At 36.0% G+C, this 13,192-nt stretch overlaps 1 long non-coding RNA gene across 2 annotated transcripts in view; it reads right to left on the reverse strand.

The window, feature by feature from the left end:
- Positions 1–13,192, reverse strand: part of LOC141375393 (uncharacterized) — a 143,971-nt gene that overhangs the window by 35,532 nt on the left and 95,247 nt on the right. The window lies entirely within an intron of this gene.

Below are 13,192 nucleotides of genomic sequence, written 5' to 3' on the forward strand. Positions count from 1 at the left end.
AAAATTGTTCAGATCAATATTTTGTGAAATAGCTCTGATTTTCATTCACAAAAATACATTTGTTTTTCTTAAAAAGTGTTATTCGCTAAAAAATGCTCTAAATGACAAAGTTTGAAAGAAATGTTATCAGATCTTGTTATCAGAATAAAATTAATTATTTACATTTTACCCGAACCGATAACTAATAAATCCAGAGAAACTGTAAATTAGATGTGTCTCCATTCAGTAGCTTTACAAATTAATACCAAAAAATAACGTTTTAAAATAAAAGCAATATGTGATCATTTTTAAGTCATCTTTTATGCTTGCCAAGACTGCATTTATTTAATCCTAATCTAATAAAACAATGGTCATGATACTTTTTTTTAAGGATTTGTTGATAAACAACAAATTTATTCATTCGTTCATTGTCTTTTCAGCTTAGTCCCTTCATTAATATAGGGTCGCCACAGCGAAATGAACGACCAACTTATTCAGCATATGTTTTATGTAGCTGATGCCCTTCCAGCTGCTTACCCAATACACATGTCTTTGGACTGGGGGAAACCGGAGCACCCAGAGAAAACCCACGCCAACATGGGGAGAACATGCAAACTCCACACAAAAATGCCAACAGACCCAGCCGAGGCTCGAACCAGCGACCTTCTTGCAAACAGCAAGTTAACATAAATAGATATTTATATAGAAACTTTGTAGTTTGACAAATAGCAATGAGCCCATCAACATCACAATTTCCTAATTATCACAGGCATTTAAAGCCCAGTGTATATTTTTGCTGTTGAACTTAACAACACTAAATAAAACGCTCTGCTGATTTAACAGCCAGTCTATTTTCCCCATGATTTGTCAGAGCTCTGTCTCTTGTTGGTGTAACTTTCATTGCAGATTATTGTAATATCACACATCCCAAGCATTTAACATCTTTATGCAAATTGTGTTGGTATAATAGACATCCTTCAATGAAACATCTAATAAAAGATTTAACAGCACTGGGTAAGATTTTCTGGCTAATTGCTTTTTACATTGAAACATAATATTTTATTATATTATATTCCTATAAATTATTTTATTAACATAAAATGAATATGGCAATATATCAAACTGAAAAAAATCTTGACAACTTTTTATATTCTCTCATATAACTGTCCTGACTAATTATGTAATAAAAAAATAAACCATAGTGTACAAAATTCTAAATTCATCACTAGGTAAATTAAAACCCAAACTGATATTATGGAAGTGAGAGTTTCCTTCTTCTGTTGAAAAAAAAAAAAAAAGTATCTGGAAGAATGCTAATCACTGGTGCTCATTGACTTCTAAAGTAGGACACAAATAAGTCAATGGGATGTGCCAGCAACAAGCATTCTTGAAAATATCTCCTTTTGTGTTTAACAGAAAATAATGAAGGATGAGCAAATGATGACAGATTTATTGGGTTGAACTATCCCTTTATGTGCTTTATGCAGTTAAAGGGCCATAAATCCCCCTACTTTTGGTTCAAGTCTACCTCAGAATTTTTTCAAAAAATGCTCCGAGATAGGCGTGGAGCACTGCAAGCAGAGGAAGTGTGTGGCCAGCAGAGCAGGGGAAAAACAGGGGAGTGAACAACTCTTGTTAGTTGGCTTACAAAATGAGACATCAACCGAGTGGAGACCCATGATTTTATAGTTACAAAGTTAAATAGCAAAGATATAAACAGTAATTTAATGCCCTGCTACATTTATTATTCATAATTTCATATACACAGAACCACAATTTGTTATATCATTATAAAGATAATCATAAGGAGTCACAGTGGTGCAGCGGGGAGCACAATCGCCTTACTGCAAGAATGTTGCTGGTTCGAGCCCTGGCTTGTTCAGTTGGCATCTCTGTGTGGAGTTTGCATGTTCTCCCCTTGGCAGAATAAGTAAATTGGCCGTGGTGTGTGTGTGAATGGGAGTGTATGGGTGTTTCCCAGTTTTTGGTTGCAGCTGGAAGGGTATCGGCTGCGTAAAACATATGCTTAATAAGTTGCCGGTTCATTCCGCTGTGGCGACCCCTGATTAATTAAGGGACTCAGCTGAAAAGAGAATGAATGAAAATAATCATGTTTATTTAAACACTAAATGAGGAGGACTTCTCTCCTCCCGAATCCCCGGGTCTGAATGCAGACACAGTGGAGCAATGCAGCAGGTCACCTGCCCTATCTATTTCAACCATTAGCCCTGCCAGTAATACAGAGGATTTGAAACTTAGCCTAGGTGAACACAGCAGCAGGGATATAGGCGATGTGTCTGAATGGTAACGTCAAAAGTCTACCATTCTCCAATTATCGTACAGCTCTCCCATCAAAAATTCTAGCTGCACACAAACAGCTTTGTTGTATCCGTCCAGATAGCGTCGCAGGTGGAAAACATGCATCAAACTCCATGGATCATGGAAACAAACACATACGACCCTTCATGAACGGCTAAATATTGCATGTTGTGCGTGGACGCTGTCTCACCCATTATTGGGTCTTACAGCTTGGCAGGTCTGTCTTCGAAAAGCACATGCTCTCATGAATAACTAGCAGGGTTTTCTCATAGGAAAAGAAAAAATTTGCTATGAATAACAATGAGAAACCAATGCGTCATTACTCTACTAGCAGATTTGCGTTACTTCACAGATTTTGATCCCGCCCCAGAAATGATTTTAAACCCGGAAGATGAAATTAGCTGACAAAAGCTCAACATTTTCCAGTTTTATCCACATTTAAAGCTGACAGGTGCTAACATTGTCTTAACTGTTGCTCAACACAAACAAACACATCTGTTAAAATCTCAAAAAAAGTACTCAAGGGTGTCTTGAACCTTTAAAAACTAATGTGAGGGACAGCAAGTTTTTAAATCACTTTCTTCTGAGTATAAACACCCAATAAAAGCTTGGCAAGAGAGTTTAACATTTCTCTGTTGGAGCAAAAGGAAAACATCCACTGTAATATCAGTTCGGGCCTGGTTACTGACTAGTAGTGTCCCACAACATACTGGTACTAATGCTTTCAAAACAATATGATTCCGGTACTTTGAGTGACAGCCGTGGATCAGAGTGGCAGACAATATGGGGCAGTGTGGGGGCGTTGTTTGTCTGTATTATTGGTATCGTGATATTTAATTTAGGTATTGTGTCGACGTCAAAGTTTTGGTATCATGACAACACTACTGGCTAGTGATAAAACTAGGCCAAAAGAAAATGTTTTGACATCATAAAAATGATCTGTTCCTCTCAATTTCCATCAGAAGGTGCTCATGCAAAAGTGCTGTTTCAGAAAATGATAATGAAAAAATAAATCTATAGAGGCACCTATTAGAAAAAAATGGCAGAGCGGTTTGTGGTTGGTTTAGCGGACACCTATTTCAGCAGTGTTACCTGTCCCTTGCCAGCATTAGATATTTGGTGTGGTGTAGTCCTGGGAATCGCATTAACCTGTTTTCAGTGGCAGACAGAGCACAACAATTCACAGCAAATAGATTAGAGCTGCTATCCGTCTTTCGCACAAAGCGCTGGCCATGTACAGCTTGGAAATGTGTTAATCTGTCTTTGTTTGCTAAGCTGTCCCGCCGTGCACCCCGCTCCATGCCAAAGAGTGTTCGGCTTACTTTAATACCCACACAGCCATGAAACAAACGATTGTGTTTTTTTTTTTTTTTTTTCTGGCATCGGGCTTTAGCTGATTTCACTGGATAAACAATCCTATAGTTGAGAGCTCATAGTAATTCCCTTCACTTCAGATGGACAACGTCACATTTCCTGACACAAAGAAGGATGCAACTCCATTGTGGTGATGAATTGGGAAGGATAAAGACGTTTAGGCTGATTTTTGCACATTCCTTTTCGCTGAGTATGGCAAAGCTGCCAAAAACAATACAAATGAAGTCTACTTTCCACAACACATTGTTGGCGAATACTCATTACAGCTTGCTCTTTTTCTATTGTTTTCTTCACAACATTACAGTTGTACAATGCAGATTTGTACCTCTAAAACAGGGGTGGCCAACCCTGTTCCTGGAGAGCCACCTTCCTGCAGTATTCAGTTGCTACCCATATCAAACACACCTGAACCAATTAATTAGGACCTGAACACCCCGTGAAAATTACAGGCAGGTGTGTTTGATATGGGTTGCAACTGAAATCTGCAGGAAGGTGGCTCTCCAGGAACAGGGTTGGCCACCCCTGCTCTAAAATCACAAAACGAGTTGTGTTTGATTACAGATTTATGTGGTCAATTTCTCCTAACAAGGTAAATTTATTTGCACAAAGTGTTCTAATCCAGAAAAAGGTTTTGTCTTCATAAAGCACTTAGGTGACTAATGAATTGCTGTGATATCTGGTTGGGTGTTATATGTAGGGAATAAGGTAGAGGAAGCTGTGAGTCTTTTGCCTTTGCGGTTTAGTTTATGTTGGCAAAACAAAGCGGTGCTTAAAACATGTATTGCTGAACATACAAGTTATATACAATTAAATGACCAAAGAAATCCCATAACTTATCAACATTACGCTATCTAGGCGTTGAACAAGTTAGATTAGATTAGATTTAACTTTGTTGTCGTTACACATCTACAAGTACAAGGCAACGAAATTAGATTTAGGCCTAACCAGGAGTGTATCAGCAGCAAGTGCAGGTATAAGTTATAAAGTCCAATTATAGAAAAACTAAGGTGATATTTACAAAGGGATGTACTAGGAACATTATATACAGGTTATATTGATTAAGAAGATTAAAAATAGATGAATACAGTTGAATTCAGAATTATTAGCCCCCCTTTCAATTTGTTTTTCTTTTTTAAATATTTCCCACATGATGTTTAAAAGAGCAAGGGAATTTTCACAAAATGTCTGATAATATTTTTTCTTCTAAGGAAAGTCTTATTTGTTGTATTTCGTCTAGAATTAAAGCAGTTTAAAAAATTTTAAAAACCATTTTAAGGTCAAAATTATTAGCCCCTTTAAGTTAATTTCTTTCACGATAGTCTACAGAACAAACCATCGTTATACAATAACTTGCCTAATTACTCTAACCTGCCAAGTTAACCTAATTAACCTAGTTAAGCATTTAAATGTCACATAAGCTGTATAGAAGTATCTTGAAAAATATCTAGTCAAATATTATGTAGTCATCATAGCAAAGATAAAATAAATCAGTTATTAGAAATAAGTTATTAAAACTATCATGTTTAAAAATGTGTTGAAAAAATCTTATCTTCTTTAAGGGAAGTTTATTTATAAACTAATTTCGAGAGTATCACGTGCTTATGATTGCTTGCAGCCAGCCCCGCAAATATTCAATTCATGATTCACCAATCAGATGATTCCTAAACCACTTTAAATACCCTAAGTCGTGAAGAATCCCCCCTTCCACCCCTACTCCTCCTCCTTTCCTAGATGGGTGGCACGGTGGCCCAGTGGTTAGCACTATTGCCTCACAGCAAGAACATCACTGGTTCTAGTCCTTACCAAGCCAGCCGCTTTTTCTGTGCTGACTTTACACGATCTTCCCATGCTCACGTGGGTTTCCCCCAGGTTCCACAGTTTCCTCCCACCATCCAAAAACATGCAACTTAAGTTAATTGACTAATCCAAATCAGCACCGTAGACATGCTCCTAGTAAGTAGTTATCTCTTAAGAGCAATGACTATCTGTTCATTAGCTACTACAGCACGGGAGTTCTCGTAATCTACCTGAGCTCAAACTCCCCTCTCGCCTTGCAAAAGGGAAAGAGTGTCGGGCTCGAGGATCTTATCAGCTCAGGGCTCTCTCCCGGGACAGCAAGCCAAACAAGCTTTATAATCAATCATCAGCTAAATGTGAACTCTTGAAACAGAAATTGAGCACAAAAATAAACGGGGATAATAATTCAGGGGGTAATAATTCTGAATTCAACTGTATGTGATATCTTGCTTTGCATAATTAGTGTTCTTTTGTGTGTGTGCAGTTGTGCACTGTACACATACCCTAGTTGCGTAAGCATACCTTGCATATTATGTTCCACAGAACAAAGAGTGTCATAGACTTTTGAAACAACAATAGTGTAAGTAAATTATTTTGGGTTAATTATCACTTTAACATGAGGATTTGCTTAACCTGCTAAGCTTTATTTTCCAAAATCCTGTTACGGGCCCTTCTAGCGTTTCACAAATAGTCTAGCAGAAAATGTGGGCAGTGTAACTGAAGCGGTCCTGGAGTATTTGGGGAATGTGTTTGGCTGGAGCCTGTGCAGTGGATTAGAGCGTTCTTAGAAATCCCCTCCTTATTGTGTTTGGAGTATGTCCGGACTTTAATAACTGAATAGGTGACTCATTTATCTGTGTAAAAGAACAAATCATCATATTTCCTTAGGAGTTGTGTTATGAGAGGAAGATAAAAAGCTTTGGCAAACAATGAAATTTAAGACAGCTTAAAAAATGACTCGGTTTACAGCTGCTGTACAACTGGACTCGCTTGAGTGTTTAAGTGAGATAAGATTATGTGAATGGTGGGAGAGAGAATGAATATGACACAACTAACGGTTCATAAGTGAGCTTTAGTGCCAGGCAAACTTTCCTCTCAAACGATAAGTTTAATAGTCTATGCAGAGCTTATACATGAACTGTTTATTGACCATCATATAATAAATGTTTATGGCTTGTTGTGAGATTAAATTATGCATTTAGAACACGTCCATGGTTTGAAAAATTCTCATTATGATGCGTTTTGTGTGATATTTGGAAATAACTGAAAAATATAAACATGATCAATACAACTCGATCTACCTTCTTGCAAAAATGACATGTTTAATACATAATTTCAAATATAGAGTACATCCAAACTGCAAGAAACACTTCCAGCAAGTAGGCTTATGTATTACAAGCATTAATGTTTAACCTCATGTAGGGCCCTCATTTACTAATTTTACGCTTGATTAAAACCAGTGTGAGTTTTTTTTTTTATTATTCTGCTGAACACAAAATATATTTTGAGGAATGTTTTTTTTAAACTATGGAAGTCAATAGGTATTACCTAATATTTGGTGACCAACATTAAGTAAAAAAAATAAAAATGAACTGACCTGTAATGACATTCAAGGGCTTCAATTTTGTGGTCAAATCTACTTTTGTGTGACTACTTGTCTGTACTTGAATTCAATTTTGATTTAACTGTCTTAGACTAGGAAAGAATCAGATGGACTTGGCAAAGTCTAAATCGGATATGCAGACGGCTGGATGTGCGACAAGCACATCAATATAGCAGAATTTTTTATGACACTGTATAACAATAATTAATATTTTTACAGTACTTTGATGGTTGGGTTTAAGGTTGGGGTGGGGGTAGACGTTTATAAAACACAATTTATTGGGTAATTTAGCAGATAAAAAACAAAACTGGATACAATTACTGTTTTATGTTACTGTGACGTTTTGGTTTAGTGTTGGGGTGGGTGTTAATAAAATGCAATAAATGGAAAATTTTATAAATAATATAAATAATTCTTGTTAATTCCTGGCCACAACCATATCCGATCTAGCATCAACGGACTTATACAGAAACACTAATGATTATTTGTAATGTCCTGGTCAATTGCCACAAAATTAAAATATAATAAATAAAGAAATAAAGAAATAAATTAATTATCAATTGTAATTACTTCTTAGTGACATATTTTAAAGTCTCAAAACAAGTAAAACTCTAGTTGTATACACTTTCTCCAACATAAAAAAAATATATATATATAGGGCAACTTTACTTGGACAGAGGAAAATTAAGACCCGTTTAAAATTATTTAAGACCTACATGTTAATAATTTAGCAACTTTAAGACTTTTTAAGGCCTAAAATTTAGTTTTTGGAGTTTAAGAAATTTTTTATCACCTTGTAACCATGGATTTTGATCTAATAATAATAATAATAATAATAATAATAATAATAATAATAACAATAATAATACCAAAAAAAAAATTATGACAACAACAATAATACATATTTCACTTAAATTCATTGGTTAAAAATAGGGAACAATTAGGAAACATTTCCTTTTAATGTAAATTTAAAAAGTATGTGTCGAGTTTAGGAATTAAGGTTTGGAGGAAAGAATATACAGAAAGTATATTATTTAATATTCCCCATTAAACATAGAAACACAACATGTATGTTAGAAGTAGCTTGAATGAAAGTACTGTTGACAGTTTTTACCATGGCTCAGAAGAGATTTCTCACAAAATTATATCCGGGGATATATTTACATTCCACAGAGCTGCGTGCTTGTTAAATGCACTTTATCAAATTCGAACACTTTGCAAATCTGCTGAATAAAGGTTGTGATTTACAAGTCAACATCTCCGAGATCCAACATTGAGCTGTTTACATCCTTCTTATGATTATCTGTTTCCAGGGCAGCACTAAGAAAGTACACATACCTTTTTATATTACTAAAAACACCAGCATGTACTGTGACATTTCATTATGAAATGTGTGTTTGCAGATATAACTAACAGTTGAAACATTCATAGAGTTTCCAACACATTCAGAAAACAAGCTTTTACTACCTTGCAACATGTAATTACAGTAATTCCACAGCATTACAGTAATAAAATCATGCCCTGTATAGTGCTAAACAGATGAGGTGTGCGTGTGTGTGTGTTTGGCACAGAGGGCTCATGGTCTGTTTGATCAGTAGAGCAGCTGCTGCTTCCAGTAGAGAAGTGAAGACCCTCACACTGGTCTCTCTCTCTCCCGTTTTCCCATATTCTACTACCCGCCTCACCTCAATCAATACCTACATCAAAGGGCCTGGCGGAGGTGGCCACATTCTTTGAAGTTGTTTGCACAGCGCTGGGTTTGCAGAGCTAACACCGGGCTGAGAAGACTCCTCCAATAACCCTGTTTGCACAGAGCTCCTCATGTTTGCCAAAACACCTAGTGGATTCTAATGGAGAGCAGACTTCACTTTCAGCTCTCTGCCTACCTCTCCATCATTTTTTCCCCAAGAATCCATAAACCAATCAATAAGGCCTCTTATTGTGCCAACATGATGTGTTCTGCGTATGCTGCATCCTGCCAACTCTAATATTTATCCAGCATTTTATTGGCAGAAGCTTGCTGGAAACACTGAAAAGACACACTGAGTTTTTCAATAAGGACACAATGAAGAGTGTCCATTTGTTCCCGCCAACTGCAGCCCAACAGGATAATTACTGTAGTGGACCTGCATGGAGGAAAAGTGTGTTTGCTTGTTATCTTTTACTACAAATTTCATATTTAATTTGTGTGTGTGTGTGTGTGTGTGTGTGCGCATGTCAATGTTATTATAGTTTTGTATTTTAAAATGAGTTTTTATTTTAATACCATTTTCAAATGTACGTTTCATTTTAGTTTGTTTCATTATTGGTTTACTTTATTTAGTGAACACGTTTCTATTTAGTTTCAGTTTTAATAATTATAGTTATAGAGTTAATGCAACATGTTCAGTGTCGACCAAAGCAAAACATAGCTTACATTAACTCTTGTGCAAATTAATAAAAGTAGAAATAAATAAATAAATAAAATAATAAAAAAAAAAACATTGAACATGAAATTATTCAAACTTCTTCATATTAAATATCATTTATGTAGTTAAACATCCCTATTTAACTTTTTTTTTGGCAAATGAAGAAAATATCAGACTCTAGAAGCAAAACAGGTACCTCTCTAAACCTCCTCGGATCAGATTTTCTGCCACAGATTGAGAGCTTATTTATTTTATTATTTTTTTGCTGCTTATCCTTTTATTTCAGTATGTTTTTCAATCTTAGTCATTTTAGTCATAGGGCTCTACTTTAATGATCTAGGTGCAAAGTCTAAAGCACATGGTGCAAAAGCATTAAGAGCGTGTCCGAATCCCCTTTTGCTATTTTAAGGGCCGAAAAATATGGTCTAGCAGCTTATTCTCTTAATGAGCATAACATGCATTAAACCAATCAGTGTCTCATCTCCCATTCCCTTTAAGAGTCAGTTGCATCGCACCATGGCACATTTGCTATTTACATGGCGGACTTTGTAAGTGGAAAAACTAAACGCTTCACTAGCGAGAAAAACAGGCCATCCGCACGAAGATAAAAAATGAGCCTTTTTCATTCGGCGTCTTTACTTTCTCTTTACCTTACTTTTACTTTTACCTTACCTTATCTTTACTTCTTTACTTTCATCTATAAGGAAACAATGATGTACATGATTAATTGGGTTTGTTAAGCGCAATTTTTACAATTTTGAAATTACAGTTTCAAAACTGTCTAAATTCAGTTCTAATTTCCAGCAAACGAATAAATGAACAATAATAACGACGTGTGGTCAAAACATCGAGTTATATCCAAACACACGTCCTGTTTTTATACACCATATGGTAATGCATATACATATCCAAAACCCGACAGGTGGACAAATCTAAACAAATATTAATATGCATAGAATAAATAATACTGCTAATAACAACAACAACAACAACAACAACAACAACAACAAAATTACAATAAAAATACAAATTGTCATGAATAAACTGAAAACAGCCCCATGACATAAAGGCATGGAGGTAGTTGTTTTTATATCGATGTAGCAAATAATTATTTTTGTAACATTTTATTCCTTTTTTTTATATATATATATGTAAATATATTTGTGTATTGCTGTACATATTGTGTATGTTAAGTATTTGAACCTGCATAACATGCTTTGTGTTGGACTTTAGTTACAGCACAGTCTATTTCAGTTCTTCAAAATAGCAAAGCGCCAGCAATGTGTCTTAACACACCTCCTTTTTAGACTCGCACACCCATAAGTCCACAAAGTGGCACAAATGGATTTGCTATTTAAACAACGTGATGCAAAACGTGAAAATTGGGGTTGCGCTGGTCTGAAAGTAGCAACAAATCGCACCATACACATCTAGCACCTTATTGCCCCGAGTGTATGATAGGGCCCTCAGTCTTCATTTACTAAAATAACCTTGCTGTGTATGTGTGTTGTGTTTCACACTTGACATCTTTTGAGTATGTAAGAAACTTTAAATCTACATGTCAAATAACTCTCATCAGAGTATTAGTACCTTTGGTAAGAATAAGTAATGTGTACTTGTAAAGTTACCAAGTAGAATGTAAATTGGGGACCAGCTTATTATTCAAAACAAATTGATGGCATATATTAAGCAGACAGCCTACTAATATCAAGTAGCTGACACGTAGCTGCAGAATCAAGTTTAAGTCCAAGTTTAAGTCCACAGAAAGTCTAGGGTAGCGTCAACATGTTGTTTTGTCTTAACAATGAACTTGTAAAGATGCCAGTGAGAAGACTTTGAACTGGATGACTGGCTGCTTGCATCTCCCAATTGGTTTATTCAGATAAGAAAAGCATGAAGCATCAGCAAACAACATTTAAAATAATACGCTGATATGAAGGGAAATGATAAACAGATTGGTTTTACAATCAGCTAAGATAAAGGCCACTGAATTCAGTGCCTCCAGGAGATGGCAGTACTGGCTGTCAGAGATGAGTCTCACTCACACACACATACACACACACATCAACTGGTCTCAATCATAGTGTTTATCCTGACCAGATAAAGCGGTTATAGCTTTGTTAACACTAAGAAACATCTACGGTATCCTTGCCATTGCTCCGCAGTAGCCGATAAGAGACTGATTATAGTGTTTGCGTAAATTTATGGCAGTTTCAATAAAGAACGATACAGAGCTGTACAGTTCCTCTTGTTAAGCATTAAAAGCCATAAACTGTTATCAAGTCTGTGGAAAATCATATGCAAACACTCGCAAGGTTATTCCCCATCCCTCTTTGAGGCATTTGCAAAGTACAGTGATAACCTGAGACTTTCTAGGTCATTTCCACTATGATATCTGTGCCCTGATAACAGATGTCTGATAACAGAAAACGCAAGATTTCACCAAAATGGGTTACTTCAGAGACGTAAAAGCACCACCTGCCCACTGTGACATCACTTCCTGCTCCGTTCAGCCCCCAGACAGGGCTGTTATTCCACTGTAGCGCTAATGCTCATCAAATAGTGTTTTAAATAGCCAAACTCAATAGTGGCAGTGTTTGGAAGCAGAGTAAATATTAGCTGAGCACACAGACAGAGGGGAGTTGCTATGTGTGTTACTGTGTGTTAAGTATACGCTCCTTGCAAACCTGGCAACAACAAAGATGGGTTAAAAAAAATGGAAGGAGCTCAAATATTCTGCTCGCTTCGTCTTATTTGACAAAGAACAAAGAAAGACATTCCATTTTCTCTACAACACCATTTGTGTGCATAGAATGTTGTTAGCTTTACATTCCTGCCATTATCTTTGTTGTGTCAACACGTCGCGACTCATGTTCAGGCAAACTTCAATAGAGATTTCAGACTTTTTTAAAAATCTTTGGCGTGGTGCTGTGAATGTTTCATATGCACACAAAAACATTAGGGAAAGTCAGTGCACATCTAAGGGCATGTCATTGTTTGTCTTTATATTAACCTACAAATCTAGGTAAGAAATCCTCTTTTTGCTGTAAACAACAAGAGTGACGACAGACAGTGTGTTTAACCCTTTGGTTAACGGACCCTTCAATGACAATGTTTATAAGCCACAGCCACAGCTGTTGTGAATTTGCTCAGCCTTTTAGAAAAAAACAACCAAAGCCAGAGATTTCAATAATAATGTGAAGGATGTTTGTGCTTAGCAAGCAAAGAGTAATGGCGGAGAGTTTTTACCTTGCTTTGAACTGACAACACATAAATAAACACACCAAAACAGACAAATTGTGTTTAGCATTTAGTTGACCCTGAAAGGACTTCAACAATCTTAAGCCAATGACACAATAACATCCAACACCAAATACTAAACAAACAATTAAATAACTAATATCAGGTGTTTACAGGAAAATTTGACAGCAAAGTTCCAGTTAAAACTTGACAAGTCCCTGTGATTCATTGAATCATTCATTTAAACTATTTGTCACACATGGCTGATCCATTAAAAAAAAAACAAGAAAAGTGACAGGATATTTTTCTCCAGCTGTTTGTACTTGTTTTGGAAGGTAAAATTAAATGGACGATATTGTGTCTACAATTGTAATTGCTCAATATTAGCAAGTTGGTTGAAAGATGAATAAATTGATAAAAGATTTACAATCAACGCTTCTCAGTGTCATTTTTTTAAGAAACCTATAGTGGC

This window comes from Danio rerio, chromosome 7 (genome assembly GCF_049306965.1).
Source record: "Danio rerio strain Tuebingen ecotype United States chromosome 7, GRCz12tu, whole genome shotgun sequence".
Lineage (NCBI taxonomy): Eukaryota > Metazoa > Chordata > Actinopteri > Cypriniformes > Danionidae > Danio > Danio rerio.